The 15,973-nt window shown below is 40.1% G+C and overlaps 1 protein-coding gene and 1 pseudogene across 1 annotated transcript in view; one reads left to right on the plus strand and one right to left on the minus strand.

Moving 5' to 3' along the window:
* Window positions 1-15,973, minus strand: part of NRN1L (neuritin 1 like) — a 760,092-nt gene that overhangs the window by 362,837 nt on the left and 381,282 nt on the right. The gene's annotated exons all lie outside the window — the stretch shown is intronic.
* Window positions 13,054-13,212, plus strand: LOC122810461 (annotated as a pseudogene).

Consider the following 15,973-nt stretch of genomic DNA (forward strand, 5'->3'; position numbering starts at 1 on the left):
AGGTACACAGACTACAGAAGTCAGTACTTTACACAAGCGCCATGGCACAAATCTGACTTTTATAACAGTGCAGGTCAATTTATAGTGAATGACATCATCAGGCCATGCGGGGCAGTAGATGTTCGGAGGCCTGCATGAAATGGATGTGTAGGCATGTGCAAGTATCAAAATATCGTCAATCAATGGCACTGGAGCAGTAACTGTAGGATACACATTTCTTCTCTTTTCTTCCATATAGACACTCAGAATACTGTCAGTCCATGGCATTGGAGCAGTAACTGTGGGATGCACACTTCTGCTGTTCTGTCTCGACATGCATAGACACACACACACACACACACACACACACACACACACACACACACACACACACACACACACACACACACACACACACACACACACACACACACACACAGTTGACTGCAGTGAGAATAGAACCCCTACCTACCTAAGTAAACAGACTACAGAACTCACACAAGCACTACAGCACAAGTCTGACTTTTACAAGAGTGCAGGTCAACTTATAGTGGATGACATCAGCAGTCTATGTGGGACAGCAGATGCTGGGAGGTCTGCATAGGTTCATAGCTTCATGGGTTCATAGGAGGTTAGCAGCCTAATGGCCCTAGAATGTTTACAAGCCTAGCTGTGTAAAAACAAAAGTACACTTATCCACAGTGGTTAGATGGTCATTGTTAGCAGACCAATTTTGTGGGCAGCACCAAATAGCCCTGTCCATGAGAAACATAGGTGCCGCCCCAGGGGTGACTTTACAATCACCCACGCAGTTGTCAAGGTTGCCCCTGAACAGGGGTCATTAAGAAGCACTGCTTCACATTAAAGTGGGAGCCTGTTACAGAGTAGTGTCTATCAGTGGGAAATATATCTGTCTCCCCAGCATTATCTGTTTATGTCACAGGCTAGGTTGAGAAACCTGGAGCAGGTTATTCTTGTCCCATTCAATTTGCAGATGTCCAGCATTTCCAGTAGTGCAAGGCCCAGTTGCTGCAGGTGTCTGGTGAGGTACAAACAGAAGGGAGAACTGTACTCAATTTTTGGTCTGATAAGGGTAGAGTACATCAGAGTTATGACCTTCCTGGTCCTGGATGTGATGTCCATATATATGAGGTGTGTAATGCAGAATGTGTGTCTCACCAGTATGGACATGTCATGATTAAAGTGTAAATTGCTATCAACATGTGTTCGCAAGTCTCGCAACACTGTCTTTGAGCTTAGATAGGTGCTATGTATAGCATAATTAGCAGGGGTACTTCATTACCAAAGGCAACAATGTGGCATTGTTTGCTTTAAGGTTCAGTCTCTGAGTTTGGCACCAATCACTTGTCTGTGTTAGCATCTTCTGTAATATGTTACCATCAATGGGGGACTCTAGCTGAGTGTGCCCATGTAAAAGTCATCTGCAAACTTGGTAAAGCACAGGTCATCTACCATTGTCTGGGTTTCAGAGAAATAGTTTCCAAACAGTTGAGGGTCCAGCACAAATTCTTGTCATATTCCACTGGTAAGTGGGCTAGGGGTCGAGGTGCAGTCAGCAACTTTGACAGTGTGTGTTCTGTCAGTGAGCCAGTTGGGTGTCCATCTAGTAATGTATGGCTTAATTCCCAAATGGGAGCTATTCACTATGAGACATGAATGGGGGATAGTGTCAAAGGCCTTGGATAACTCAACACAGGCAGTATGTCCTGTTATACTAGCAAATACACTCACAGTTCCATAAATCAAGAAAATACAAATGGCAAGCTTCAAAAAGGCAAAAACAGATGTAGTTTCTTCACCACTTTATTTGGTACCTTGGCCTTTTGCCTTCAAATAATAATTTCATATTAGTGCTCCTTTCTTTTATACCCCATCTAATAGAAATAAATTAATGTGTAATTATTTTCTTGAGTATGTCCTGTTATCCCCCATCCAGGTCTTTGGGGTCAGTATTAAGAAGTCCACTAAGTTTAATAAGCAAGGTCTACCTTTGACAAAAACAAAATGGGTCAGGTCAAGTGTGTTGAAGGTCACCTCCTATGTCCCTGTGGATAAGGTCCATGCTTATGGGTCAATAGTTGTAGTTCTGGATGATACCAGACTGATGTGCATTGCATATCATACAACAGTGGATATTACTTTCTGCAATGTAAGTGATATACGTGTGGAAAAAATACTGAGACACCAGGGTTGCAGTGCTTTGGGGGAGGCAACACATGCCAGTTCGGGTTTGTAAAAGGCAGATCATGTCTCCTAAACCTGACTGACTTCTTTGAAGCAGTCACCAAAGCCATAGACAAGGGTAAGGTGGTTCACACAGCCTATCTAGATCTTGCCAAGGCTTTTGACACCATCCCCCACTCTGGAATTATAGATAAACTCACTAAACTAGGTATAAATCCCTATGTCACAAGATGGGTTGCCAACTGGCTCACAGACAGAACCCACACTGTGAAAGCAGCAGACTCCAAATCTGACTTCAGACCAGTGACAAGTGGAGTACCACAGGGTTCAGTACTGGGTCCTCTCCTGTTTGGTATCTACTTCTCTGAAGTACAGGTTAACACAGAAGGTCTTTGGCTAACAAAGTTTGCATATGAATGCAAATTAGGAGCCATAATTGAAATGCCTAATGATGTGGACATCCTACAAAAGGGCCTCACTGAGACAGATGCCTGGTGTTAAAGCCATGGCCTCAAGCTTAATGCCAAAAAGTGCATTGTCATCCCCTTTGGTAAAAACTCTGTACCCATGAACTACAACATAGGTGGTAGTATACTTAACACCGAAAGTGTGATAAGAGACCTTGGGACACAGGTGGACAGTAGTCTCTCCTTTGATAATCACATTGCCACAGTAGTCAGGAAATCCTTCTACATGGCACACCTCATCACAAAAGGTTTCTCATCCAGAAAAAATAGGTCATTCTTCCCCTCTACTCCTCTCTCATTAGACCCATTATAGAGTACAACGCCCCTTTTGGTATGTATCTCAAAAGTCATCTACAGCAACTGTAAACGCCACAGAAATACCTCACAAATAGGATTACGGCCTCAAACAGACGCCCTACGCAGACCATCTCAAAAAACTCCAGCTTTACTCCATTGCATATCGCCTACTCAGAGGTGAACTCTGCCTAACATACAAAGCTATGTCAAACCCAGAGCTGTTGGACATGCTCCACTTAAAGAAATCCCAATCCCTCCGAGCTATAAGCTCTAGGGACCTAAACCTTGCCACCACAATAAACAGAACATGCTGGAGGGATAGAGTCCTGTCCCAGAGACTTCCCATACTCTGGAATAAACTACCTATCTATATCAAACAAAGCTCCTCATTAGCACTCCAAGAAAAATCTTGATGATGGGGATGAGAAATAGTAAATTCACCCCAGGAATCACCTCTGTGGCTCTGCTCGACAGTGGCACAGGAAAATAATTTTCTTGGGTGGCAAAAGCCAGGGTACCTTTTTGGCTGGACTTGTATAGACCCCAGGGCCGATAGCCTAGTACCTACCTATGAACCTATGAATGTGTGACATATTGCTAGATAGGGCATTCAGTTTATGTTTCCACATGTAATTTCTTATCACAGACAGGAAATGGACAATAAACAACAGTAATACATAGTATTTACCTTTCCATAGAGTGGAGAGCAGTGGAGTTGCCCAATGGTTGGTAAAGTGTACACGCATGCAAGATGCACATTTCCAATACTGTTCAAGTTTGCATAGCTAAGCAGTGCCACATTGCTAAAGTCTGAGAGTTAGTACTGACTCTATAATATGCATCTGCTGCTTAATGGACTCTGTGGCAGCATGTGTTAATGCACTGATACATTTTTTTAAGCCCAGATGATACTGGGTTTGAATCCACGTGTATCTGATACTTTTAAATATTTTTCAATAAACATTGATAATGCAATAATGACATGAATTCTTTATAGCACATGTGTAGCTGTGTGTTGGCATAGTGCAGCAGGGTTAAGTGGTACTGCACAAAGGTAACCACAGAAGTTGCCGCCCACCTTTGCTGCGGATTGGTGGGTGATGTGCAGCTCCACAAAAACATGCAACCCAAAAAGTGTGTGATTCTATGTTTTGACCAGATTAAAGTGGTAAAAATGGGGTAGATAGGAAACTGGTGAAATGTCAAGCAAGCAGGGGGAAGAAAAAATGGAAAGCAGTACAGAAATGTGAAGGTGGGAGATAGGAAAGAACCATAGCTGTCCTATTTCTTTAACAGTGTAAACTGAAAATATGTGCACAATATTAACTGAATTTGGACTGTCACCTCCGCAAAGAAGGGTGACCACAACATAATCATGTTGTATAGCCAATTGGACTTAAAAAAGTGTGTCAAGAAGACACATGTGCAAAATGGAGAGCTATGTATGGGGCAATTTTTTTTAATGGGACAGGTGCCCATTTATTTTTTATTTGAGAGAGAGAGAGGAATGATGGGGAAGGGACGTAGGTATGTCTGGGTCAGGTAAGGTGGGTAGATGACAAAGCATTTCCAGAAAGACAACACCAAAGACAAGAGCAGTGATGGATACAAAAGGTTAGGGGATACTATGATTGGGGTGAGGGTGGGAACAACCTAGACCCATGGCTGTCAAGCTTGGAGACAATGAGAATCAAGTCCTCACCCACTGAACTGTCATCATTGTCACCTTACTCTGCAGGTGACTGGAATGCTTGATGCCTCCTCCTCCTAGCATGCAACATGAGGGAGAGCAGCCTCTCCAGCCTGTGTAGGCATGCACCAATGGTGTGGTGCACCACACTACACACTATCACCACCTCCACCACTGCTCCCAGAGGGTACCACTGGACCAGCCTCCTGGGCAGGACTACCTGAGGATGCAGGGGCAGGAGAGGCACTGCTGCCAGGTTGGTTCCCAGACATGCTGGGCATCAGTGCTGGAGCCAGTGGAGTGATGTCATGTGGATCCAATGGGGCTGGCCTACCTCGCTGTGCTGTGGAACATTTAGTGATGCGGTACACATGAATGACATGGACACATTTTGACAACACATAATAAAAATTAAAAAAAATAAAATAAAATATAATAAAAATAAAATACATTATTTTTAAAAATAAAAATAAAAAAAATTAAATATAAAATAAAAATAAAATAAAAATATATTTAAAAAAATAAAATAAAAATAAAGAAAATAAAAAAGAGAGATAACGGTTGTAGTAACAGGAAAAAAGACATAAAATTAGTACCATCATATGTGACATACAATTCATTAATACAATTATGCAACTCTATTATCATAAGTTTTACATTTAAGTATACTTCCAGATACGCACTATACTAGAAATTGTGGCACGTAATCCTTGAACTGTGCATATGTTGCACATATGCTTGTTCCAATTATACAAATTACAGTTTATAGCAGAGCACTTGTGCCACTGGTTTAGAGATTTTAATTTAATGTAAATACTATTGAACAAATAACAGTATTGTATAGTTGTGAATTGTGGTATTTGAACCCACAACCTCTGACTAAAGTCAAATATTGGACTCTTACAACTGGTTTGTGCTACAGACTAATGCACGCTTATTTGCTTTTACAGTTGGGATATGCATGCCATTGATACAACTCTATTAAATACCAAAGAGTTATCTTTAACTTTTAATGCTACAATAACACTTCTCCTCTGCTGCATACATACCACTTGTTTCACACAATCTCACCAATCGAGTTTCATAGGCCCAGACATTGAACTCCTGATATCTGGCAAATAACAGAACAGCAGTATGCATACCTGTTTGCCTATATTAAGCTTTCTAAGTCTTACAAGTACTCTCTTTATTTGATATTTACGCAGCTGTGGAATGTCCATAGTCCTAAATTCCTCCAACCAATGGTTGAGAGTATCCCTCTTCCTCCTCCTCTGTAGGTCATGGAAATGATGCCTGCATTGGTTTCCAGTGTGCAGGATAGTATTGGCACTGGATACAGCCTAGGCTAAACTATTCCAAGCTTCATACTTGTACTGGGAGCTATAATAGTTGCCCTGCAGAAGCCTGTGGCTGTGGTGCTTTATTAGGAGTCCAATAAATATCCTGAACTCCTGGACAGCCCACCAATGTGCCTTAAACCTTCCCCACTAATGCCAGCCATGTCTACCAGAAGATTTAGAGCAAAATAGACTGATGCTTTCCCACCAATTCCACTTATTGCATTTGCTGGAGTGTGCACATCCAAACAATGGGTTTGCGTGATGGTAAGCAGAGAGCAGCAATGTCAAGCAGTGAGAAATGAAATAAGTGCAATTGGAAGGTTAATCTGATACCACAATAACAGTGTTTCATCCCTAATACATATAATTAATATTGGCTCCACTATCTAAAGTGTTATAAGTGAGAGTGAATATAATGGGAAGTGGAACAGCAGTAAAAGTGTATGGAATATCCTGTATTAGAACCGAGGACCATGTGTATGACTGTTCTACATTTACACCTGTTGCCAAAAGGAAGGTGAAATAACACCTGTTCATGTTTAAGTTCATTGCTATCCTCTGCAGTGTCAAAACAGTAAAAAAATGGTTGCACTCCCTGTAGTAGAACTGAAAATCAGCTGTATTCCAGCCCTACACTTACACCTGCTGTCACATGACTAGTTGCATGACATTTCACAATTTAATAATCATTCTTAAGGTCTCTCTGTTATCTGCCATGCAATTCCATTTAGTGGGTTTGAACAGTACCCAACAGAATTAATTGAATGTATCCGGTTTCTATTTTTGACTGTCTAGGTCCTGTCTGCTTCCTGCATGATCCAGTGTTCCAGTTTGTGCACTGCCACACTTTGCACAAATGAGATAAGCGCAGTCAAACCCGCCACACATTTCCTCTGTTCCTCTGATTGTTCTAAGCACCACATTGTGCAAACACTGGCCCCAAAAAATAATTAATTAAAGACAAAAAATAAAAAAACAAGGGAAACGTAGCTGACATGAGGGAAATCAATGTATGACATACATACTGCAATATGTTAGTACACATGAGGTATTTCTACAGAGGTCTGGATTTGATCTCTCACTCCACTGAAACTTCAGAACACAGTAAGGGTGCCTTATCCCTCTTTGTCACACAAACAGCTTTCCAGCAAGGAACTAGAATCATTCTGTATACAACCAATTGCAACATTATCTACAGTAATATGACATCATACAACTGTTATTTATACAATTTGTTATTTTTTGGATGTAGGGCACTGAGTGATCACACCTCCAGTTATGATTATTGCTTGCAAAGATACAGCTCTGTGTTACTTCTCTGTGTTTATTGGTCATTCTTCTAGTATCTGACAAGTAATCTGAGATTTGCAGTCTGTAAGCCATTCTATATCACTGGCCTTAAAATGTGTGAGGATATTAAATGGTAAAAATATCATATTCAGTTGCCAGCAAATTAAGGGGAGGTTGGATGTTAATGAACAGAACCTGTGAGTTGTGTGCTGCTTACTTACATTTCCAACCTTGGCAAAAGTACATCTAACACTTTGTAAGTCCAACCTGACACACCCATTGGCTGTAGGGCAGTCTGCATTGCTGTTGTGTTTACCTTCTTCCAACCAGTAATCATTCACAGTTGCAATTCATTAAACATAAACACTGAGGGAGTGCTTACAATATGTTTACATCTGATACATGGAGCCAAGGATTTGGGATTCAGCAATTCTAATGAGTTCACGCATCATTTGCATCTTCACTGTGCTGACAGCCCTGAATTTACACCAGAAAAAGACAACCATGCAGCTAGAAAAACTGAAAACTGAACATAAGCAGACTTGTTTATATGGTAAACACAGAAGACAGGCTATAACTTTGGGATATATCTGCACAGAGGATTACTGATTTTTATAGGTTCATAGATTAGTACTAAGCTAACTGCCCTTGTGAGCCATTTTAAGCCTAGCCAATTATCCCTTGTGAGACGCAAACCCTGCACCTTGTGTTTGTAAGGCAAACACCTTAACCATTAGGCCATCCTCCCAACCTCTTTTTAGAAGGTATGCCTGCATTTTGTCAGCTACATACTGCATATGCTATGCTAACGTGTAATTATGAATAATCTGTTTAATAGTTTTTTATATATATTTTGATTAGCAAATTTCTTTATACTTTTATCTGTATGCATTAGTTAGACATGTACTGATGGCATGGGTAAGTTTGTCAGGACATTTCACAGGTACACATGATTGGCAATACCTTCATGTGAAATATTATATATTAAATCTGTAGGCATATTTCAGGGACAGGTCATTTGATAGCACTTTTAGCGTTTCATAGATGCTTTGGTAGCCAAATGTGTCATTTGCCTGTTTTTTTGGGGGATGGGGGAGCAAAGCTGTATTTCTGTTATGGCACAAACAAGGATATGTTCATAGGTTCATGGGTTCATAGGTTCATAGGTTGGTACTAGGCTATCGGCCCTAGGGCCTATACAAGCCTAGACATAAAAATTCCCTGGCTATATCTTTCCACAGTTCCCATGTTGCTATTGTTACTGTCCTTTTTTGCACCCAGCCTGCACGTATAAGTCAAATATGTCTCTGCTGTCACATTAAGGTAATTTCTGTACAAATATACCACCTTTTACTTGCTTACACTACCAAGTAAGAACATGCAAGGATATGCTACTCATTCATATTATTACACAATACACTCCAGGTTCAAGACTTACCCTGTAAATGCAGCAGTTGCAGCAGTTTTAGCTCAGAGCTGACTCTGTCTGATGCAGGCAGTACACAGACAATTCATGAGTAGGTAAAGGTTGTGAGAGTTGCCTGGCATGAATACTATTATATGTATGTGTGTAGGAGGAGGAAGGTTTTAAGCCACTAGGTGTTGAGTGAGTATGCTACGCATTGTCTCTTAGCCAATGTGAGGGCATATTGAGCACGGCTTTGTCTGCCTACACCTACAGCAGCTGGTGGTTCCCCCGACTCCTCATCAGCCTGTGGCTGTGGTGACCTTGTCATTGGTGGTGAGATGTCTGCTCCTTTACCTTGTTGATTCTGCTGATCTGAGAATGATGTTGTAGCATGGCAAATACTGTGAATATTTCAGTACATGTCCATGGATTGTACTGCAGGGCTCCCCCAGATGTATCTAGCCACCATCACTGTGACTTCAGCAGCCCAAACACATGCTCTATGATATTTCTGGTTTGAGTGTGTGCCTCATTATGGTATTCTTCAGTGGATGTGTGTGCATTTCTAATGGATGTACCAGAGAAAGTTTGCCCGGAAGCAACTGCACGGCTCAGGGAAAGCCAAATCAGAAAAAATTAAGCCAGCAAGACATGACCCAGTAAAAAGACTGAAATTTAATTAATAAATCAAAAGGACAGCAAAAGAATTGCACAGACCGGTTTCGGCTGGTGTCACATACACAGCCTTCATCAGTGTAACACAAGCAAAATCAAAGCTGTCATATAAATACACTCCACACAGTAGAAGCTCTATCCTATTGGTTGGATGTTTCTGGATTATACTCATGTGAATTTAATGAATTTCTTTTGGATATGGCATCATATGTTTTGAATAATAATGTTTTCTTCTATCAAGATGTCTGCTATTGGCAAACTAAGGGTACCGCCATGGGCTCATCTTTTGCGCCTATTTATGCGGACCTTTTTATGGCTTATGTGGAGAAAGATCTGATTTATAACTCCGAACATAATATTTACTTAGAACATCTTAATATTTGGAGAAGATACCTTGACAATTGCTGGGCAGTATGGAGGGGTGAACTAGATGAGTTGTATGATTTCCTGGCATATCTCAACAACAATCAATGGGGTATTGAGTTTACTCTACACTATGATCACGACAACATCACTTTTCTTGATGTCTTGATCAACAGATTACCTGATGACACCTTAGGTACAAAAGTATACAGGAAACACCCGGAATATAACACCATTTTACATGCTTCCAGCTTTCATCCTACACACATATCTAAAAACATTCCAAAATCTCAGTTTATCAGACTGAAACGAATTTGCTCTGATGAAACATCCTACCATGAACAAAGTAATGATCTGACTAGCCGCTTCAGGACCAGGGGATATAAGATGGGTCATGTTTTTGATGCAATACACAAAGTTGGACATATGAAGAGGGATGATTTACTCACTTACAAATCTGATACTGTTTCAACTGTTCATCCCATCAGATTTACTACCACTTATGGAAGAAATTCTGATGTTTTGATCCAGAGTCTTCATAGACACTGGAATCTTCTATTATACGATAATGATTTATCTTCAATTGTTCCCCCCAAATGTTTGTTCTCCTTTAAGAAAGGCAGAAATTTAGGTAGTACCTTTAATCATTATAAACATTCACATGACATTGGAGGTTTAGAACCTATACAGACTACCATTACTGGTACCATTCCTGTAGGATGTTATCCCTGTGGACACTGTATCAATTGCCCCAAAATATCCAAAACGAAGGAATTCACAAGCAGGAATTCCCCTATTGTATATGACATACAGTTTTTTGCTAATTGTAGTTCTGATTGGCTAATTTATTTAGCAACATGTACATGTGGGGCTTTCTACATAGGCCAAACTTCTAGGCCACTCAGGCTTAGAATCTCTGAGCACACTAGTAACATTAAAAAAGGCAGACTAAATAATGCATTATATAAACATCAACTTACACATCCATCTGCTAATTTTCTTTTTACTGTGATTGATATTATTCGTGGCAAAAAATCTAACAAAACTGGTTGGCATTCTTTGCTAAATTCTAAAGAAAAAAAGTGGATTATCAAACTAGGTGGTCTTTTCCCACCAGGATTGAATGACAAATTTTAGGACTGACCAATCACAACTGTGTGGAGTGTATTTATATGACAGCTTTGATTTTGCTTGTGTTACACTGATGAAGGCTGTGTATGTGACACCAGCTGAAACCGGTCTGTGCAATTCTTCTGCTGTCCTTTTGATTTATTAATTAAATTTCAGTCTTTTTACTGGGTCATGTCTTGCTGGCTTAATTTTTTCTCATTTCTAATGGATGTCATCAGCCATGGTTCCAGTGCATAACTTACAACCCCCAATAAATTACCCTGTGGGATATCCCTCTTAACAAACATCTGATACAGTTGGGAGATGTGCCAGATATGTGAGTCATGGCAACTGCCAGGGTTGCCAACACACACATTCAAGATGATTCCTTTGGCATTATACATGACTTGGCAGTTAATACAGTGGTAGTTCTTTCTGTTTATTGTAGAGTCTACCCTGTTCCCTGGGTGGTGCTTTAATTTCTATATGTGTGCAATCTATGACACCTAGTACTTCAGGGTAGTATGTTACATGGTAGAATTCCTGCATATTTCTAGCCCTCTCCTCAGATGTACCGGGAAAACAGATGCTTGTCAATGGCATGTTGGAGCATAGCATTCAGGAAGTGATGGAGGATCCAGGATGCTGACGCCTGTGACACCCCATCATGTCCCCTGTTGGTCTCAGAAAGGTAAATGTAGCTAAGATTCTAAGTGCTACACAAACCTTTGTCTCCACTGGGATGGGTTCCCCTCAGCTGTCCCTGGCTCTGAGGTGAGGAAGACAGAGGTTGCAGAGTTCCTGTAGTGTGCCCCTATCCACCCTGTAGTACTCTACAATTTCCACATCTTGTAGGTTGTGAAAAGTTAAACAGGGCCTGAAACTCTTCTCCTTATTGGCTGTGGTGTATTGGCAGAAGCAGCAGCACAGACTTCAGCCTGTCGCACATACAAATGAATTAAAGTAGCAGCAACCCCTAACATTCCTTCCGTTTAGACTCCTTCCTGTGGCTGTATTCCAATAGGTTTTGAAATCTGCAGGGGAAATCCAGCACTGAGTCTACACTGTTGCTTTATAGCTGGATGAATAGCTGCAGCATGTTTGATTGGTTGATTAGCATGCAATTCAGCTGCTTATGCTGTAATTAGCATGCCATGGTGTTTACCTTGTTTGCACAGTAGTGTGCGCCTCTACACGGCACTTACTGAATTGAAAACTCTGTGCTACCATGTGTGCACCTAATGAAATCTGCTGAATGGAAACTCTTTCTAATTTCATCTGTGAAATCTCCAATGCTAAACAGGGTATGCATCTTTGAACATGTCACTGATGCATTAAACTTGGGCAAATCAGTTTACACTGCCTACTTGGACCTGGCCAATGTCTTTGATACCATCCAACACTTCTGCATTACTGACAAGCTAATCAAACTAAATGTACCCATTGCACAGCAAACTGGTTAACTAACAGAACCCAGTCTATTGGTGTGGGAGGCACATTCTCTTCAAAAAGAGTAGTTATCAGTGTTGTCATCCAGGAATCAGTCCTAGGACTGATTTTCTTTGGGATTTATTTCACTGGTGTCAAGGTTGGCATCTTGCACCTGAGGCTCCCCAAGTTTGCAGATGACTGCAAACTTGAAGCAGTTACTAACTCTCCATTTGACTTCCAAAGTTCTTCAGGAAAGACTAACATGTATCAATAAATGCTGCTGGGACCATGGCTTAAAACTAAATGCCAAGAAATGCAGCACTGTGTCTTTTGACAAACTGGGTACCCATGCATCTACATCATAGGTGACACCCCTTTGAAAAATAAGTCATGCGGGACCTGGATACTTTCATTGACAATGAACTATCCTTTGATTACCATGTATCCATGGTTGTTATGGATATTTCTTCCAGATATAAGAAATTTATCACCCCCTACGCCTCCCTCATTGGATCCATAATAGAGTATAATGGCCCCTTTGGTATGTACCTATCTAAGCATATGACTCACCCTGAGAGGTTAAGGGATTTCTTACCTAAGTTAGTTAAGGACATGTCTTCCCTGAGCTACACAGACCACCTTAAAGTGCTCTTTCTCTCTCTTTTCTGTTTCCTCCAGACTCTTGAGAGGTGATCTCTGTCTAGCCTACAGAGTCTTGAAGAATCCAGTCCTATGTGGCCTCCTGCACATCTGCCAAACTAATAATGCCCTCAGTACCTACTCAAGAAATTCTGTCTTATCGCTTCTCAGCCTTTTGGCTAAGATCAAGTGAAGAGATCCTGCCTTCCACCAAAACACAAATAAGGCCTACTGGTGGTATATATATATATATATATATATATATATATATACACATATATGTCGAACAGAAACCCTGTTTTATGAAATAGACTTCCTTTAGATGTAATGCAAAGTAGCTTCTAGACTCATTTTAATTTTATCCTGGATGAATTGATAGGTAATTGTAAATACACACCAAGTGTTGCCCATCAAGCCTTCACTGAAAGGAGTCACTTATAACCTTCAACGAAGGCACGCCCATTTACGCATGTCTTTCAAACGCCACCCAACCGTGGGGAGGACATGCAGACTCCACACAGAAGGCACTCCCCACACTCCAGCCGAGAATCGGACGGGAGAACCTCTTGCTATGAGGCAACAATACTACCACTACACCACCGCAGCATACCAAAAAAAATATGTGATAATATAAATTTTAACTCCACACTGCTGACACAAAATATATATTATGCAGGGTATGTCCTCCCAATATATATCATTACTAGTTATATAATATGTGTGGAGTGACTTGCTTTAGGAGCATAAGGTAACTACCCAGTGCTGTCTTGGGTAATAGTCAACACCTGCTCTGAGTTAAATCCTGGGTTCTCCAGGATTTCATTCATCATAGACTAAATTCAGTACCTACCACTGCAGTATTATCAACAGTAATTGAAACTTAGCAAAATTTATTTTCCGCATAAATACACACACACACACACACACACACACACACACACACACACACACACACACACACACACACACACACACACACACACACACAAACACACATACACACACACACAATATTTTTTAGGGAAATAAATTATACTTTTCCAATACTAATACCCTATACATCTATGTACGGTATAATGTCACAAGGCAAATTACTTTGGCAACTCAAGAACTAAAATTACTGTTTAAGTGTAAAATAAGCCAGTCTTTGAATATTTGAATGGTAGCAATAGTTTAAGCAGTAATACTATAAAGCATCGATTCCCACAGCTAGTAGTACCTTTATGCAACATGCATACCCTATAGCTAATAAATAAATCCCCAACCACAAGCATTTAAATTTAATAATAATAATAATAATAATAATATTTGCATGAAATAAAATAAAGCATTACACCTGAAAAGTAAATATGCAAACAGATTACATGCAATAAACATTATTTGTCAGCTAAGTTAGACATAACTACTTTTAAATGAATATATTTTATGCCCTGACTGTCTCTATATTTCACAATCAAAAGAGAATCTGCATAGTCCTTGCATACAATAATTCTCTCTCCTTGTGTATCCCACTGTAGGTGAGTGCAGAAATAGACTTTCTAACAGTCAAAGCACTAACTGATTTGAATTAGCAATCTCTCTCATTCTCTCTCTGTCTCTCTCTTTCCACCTCTCTCATTTTATATGGTTCCCACACAGGAGTTTCTGTGGTTTTAGTCTGAATTGTAGAAGTTGTTTCTTTTTCTCTATTTTGCACTTCTGGGAATGGGGGGGGGGGTCCCAGCAAAATACTGTCCAAATATGGCATCACCTTATAACAACATGCAACATCTCCCAAGGAGTATTAGGCTTTCGATACCACTGAGGCATGCACAGTCAAGAGTAAAAGATGGTTTAATTTTCAAACTACAACATATTCTCAAACTAGCATGTGCTAAATTTCATGCATTTATTTGAACAACAGAAATTTATTCCAAACACAAGTACAATGACACTTCTTCTACTTTTATATTTTGAAGAATTGCTTGCACATCTTAATTCAATGCAGCTTCAGCAGAACTACTTGCACTTTTCCTGTATTTCCTTTCTGAAAATAATGATAACTTTTCTAAGCTTATTACAGCTTTTTGTAGTTTGGTCCTGGTGAACTAAACCTGCATTTAATGCAAGAGCTCAAGGAGAAAAGCTGCACAACAGAAACCTAAGGATATTTTAGAACAACTGATCAATGTGTCTTTGAGGGGTGGTAGGAAACTGTAACACCTTGAGGAAACCCAAGTAGACGCAGGCAGAACACGCAGACTCCACACTGGAGGTTAGGATTCAACTCTGGACATTGGAGATAAAAGCCAGAAGTACTTCCCGGTATTCCACTTTGACACCTTCAGTGAGGTAGCAGCTTATGAGAAGTTATCATTGACCAAGGCTATTCATTCATGGTGGACAGAATTGTTTGCAGGAAATGCATAGGTGATGCAGAAACCCATAATAATATCACAATTACAGAGCAATAAGCTTGTAGAGCTATTCAGTAGGACTTGTGCAATCATGATTCAAACTTCTGTTGAACAGCATGTGAGGAACAATGGGAAATGCTTTCCTGCGAGGAACAATGGGAAATGCTTTCGCCATTTTCTGTCTACATACCATGTCAGTCCACAGGTTCTCCATGTTTAAAATCTTGGGGATATGCAATGTAAAGCTCTTTACATTTTATCCAGGGAGGCTGGGGAACTGCATAGCATGAAGAACAACCCTAGATGTTATGGAAAAACTATAGAAAATCATAGGAAATAAGCTAGAGAAGGGCATTTCAAACTCATAGAATGTTTGTAGCTTGCAAACCTGCATAATGTAGCTCATGTAGATATTGGAAAATCTTTCAATGTCTTAGATAGATAGTGGCACTGCAGACAAGCCTTACATATCAGAATCCACACGAAGAAAAAATTTGAAAGACATGGAAGCAGAGATGTTTGGACACCTACAATAAGTACTACTTTAAAGCACACCAGTTTCTAGCAGTTTGTAAACATTTATATTTGTAAGTTTTTTTGTTTGTTTTTTATTATTTTATACTTTTAAACATTACCATTTTGAATACATTATTATGTTGCTATTGGCTATAAGGAGAACATTT

This window comes from Protopterus annectens, chromosome 8.part1 (assembly GCF_019279795.1).
Source record: "Protopterus annectens isolate FY-2018-M chromosome 8.part1, PAN1.0, whole genome shotgun sequence".
NCBI classification, from domain to species: Eukaryota; Metazoa; Chordata; order Ceratodontiformes; family Protopteridae; genus Protopterus; species Protopterus annectens.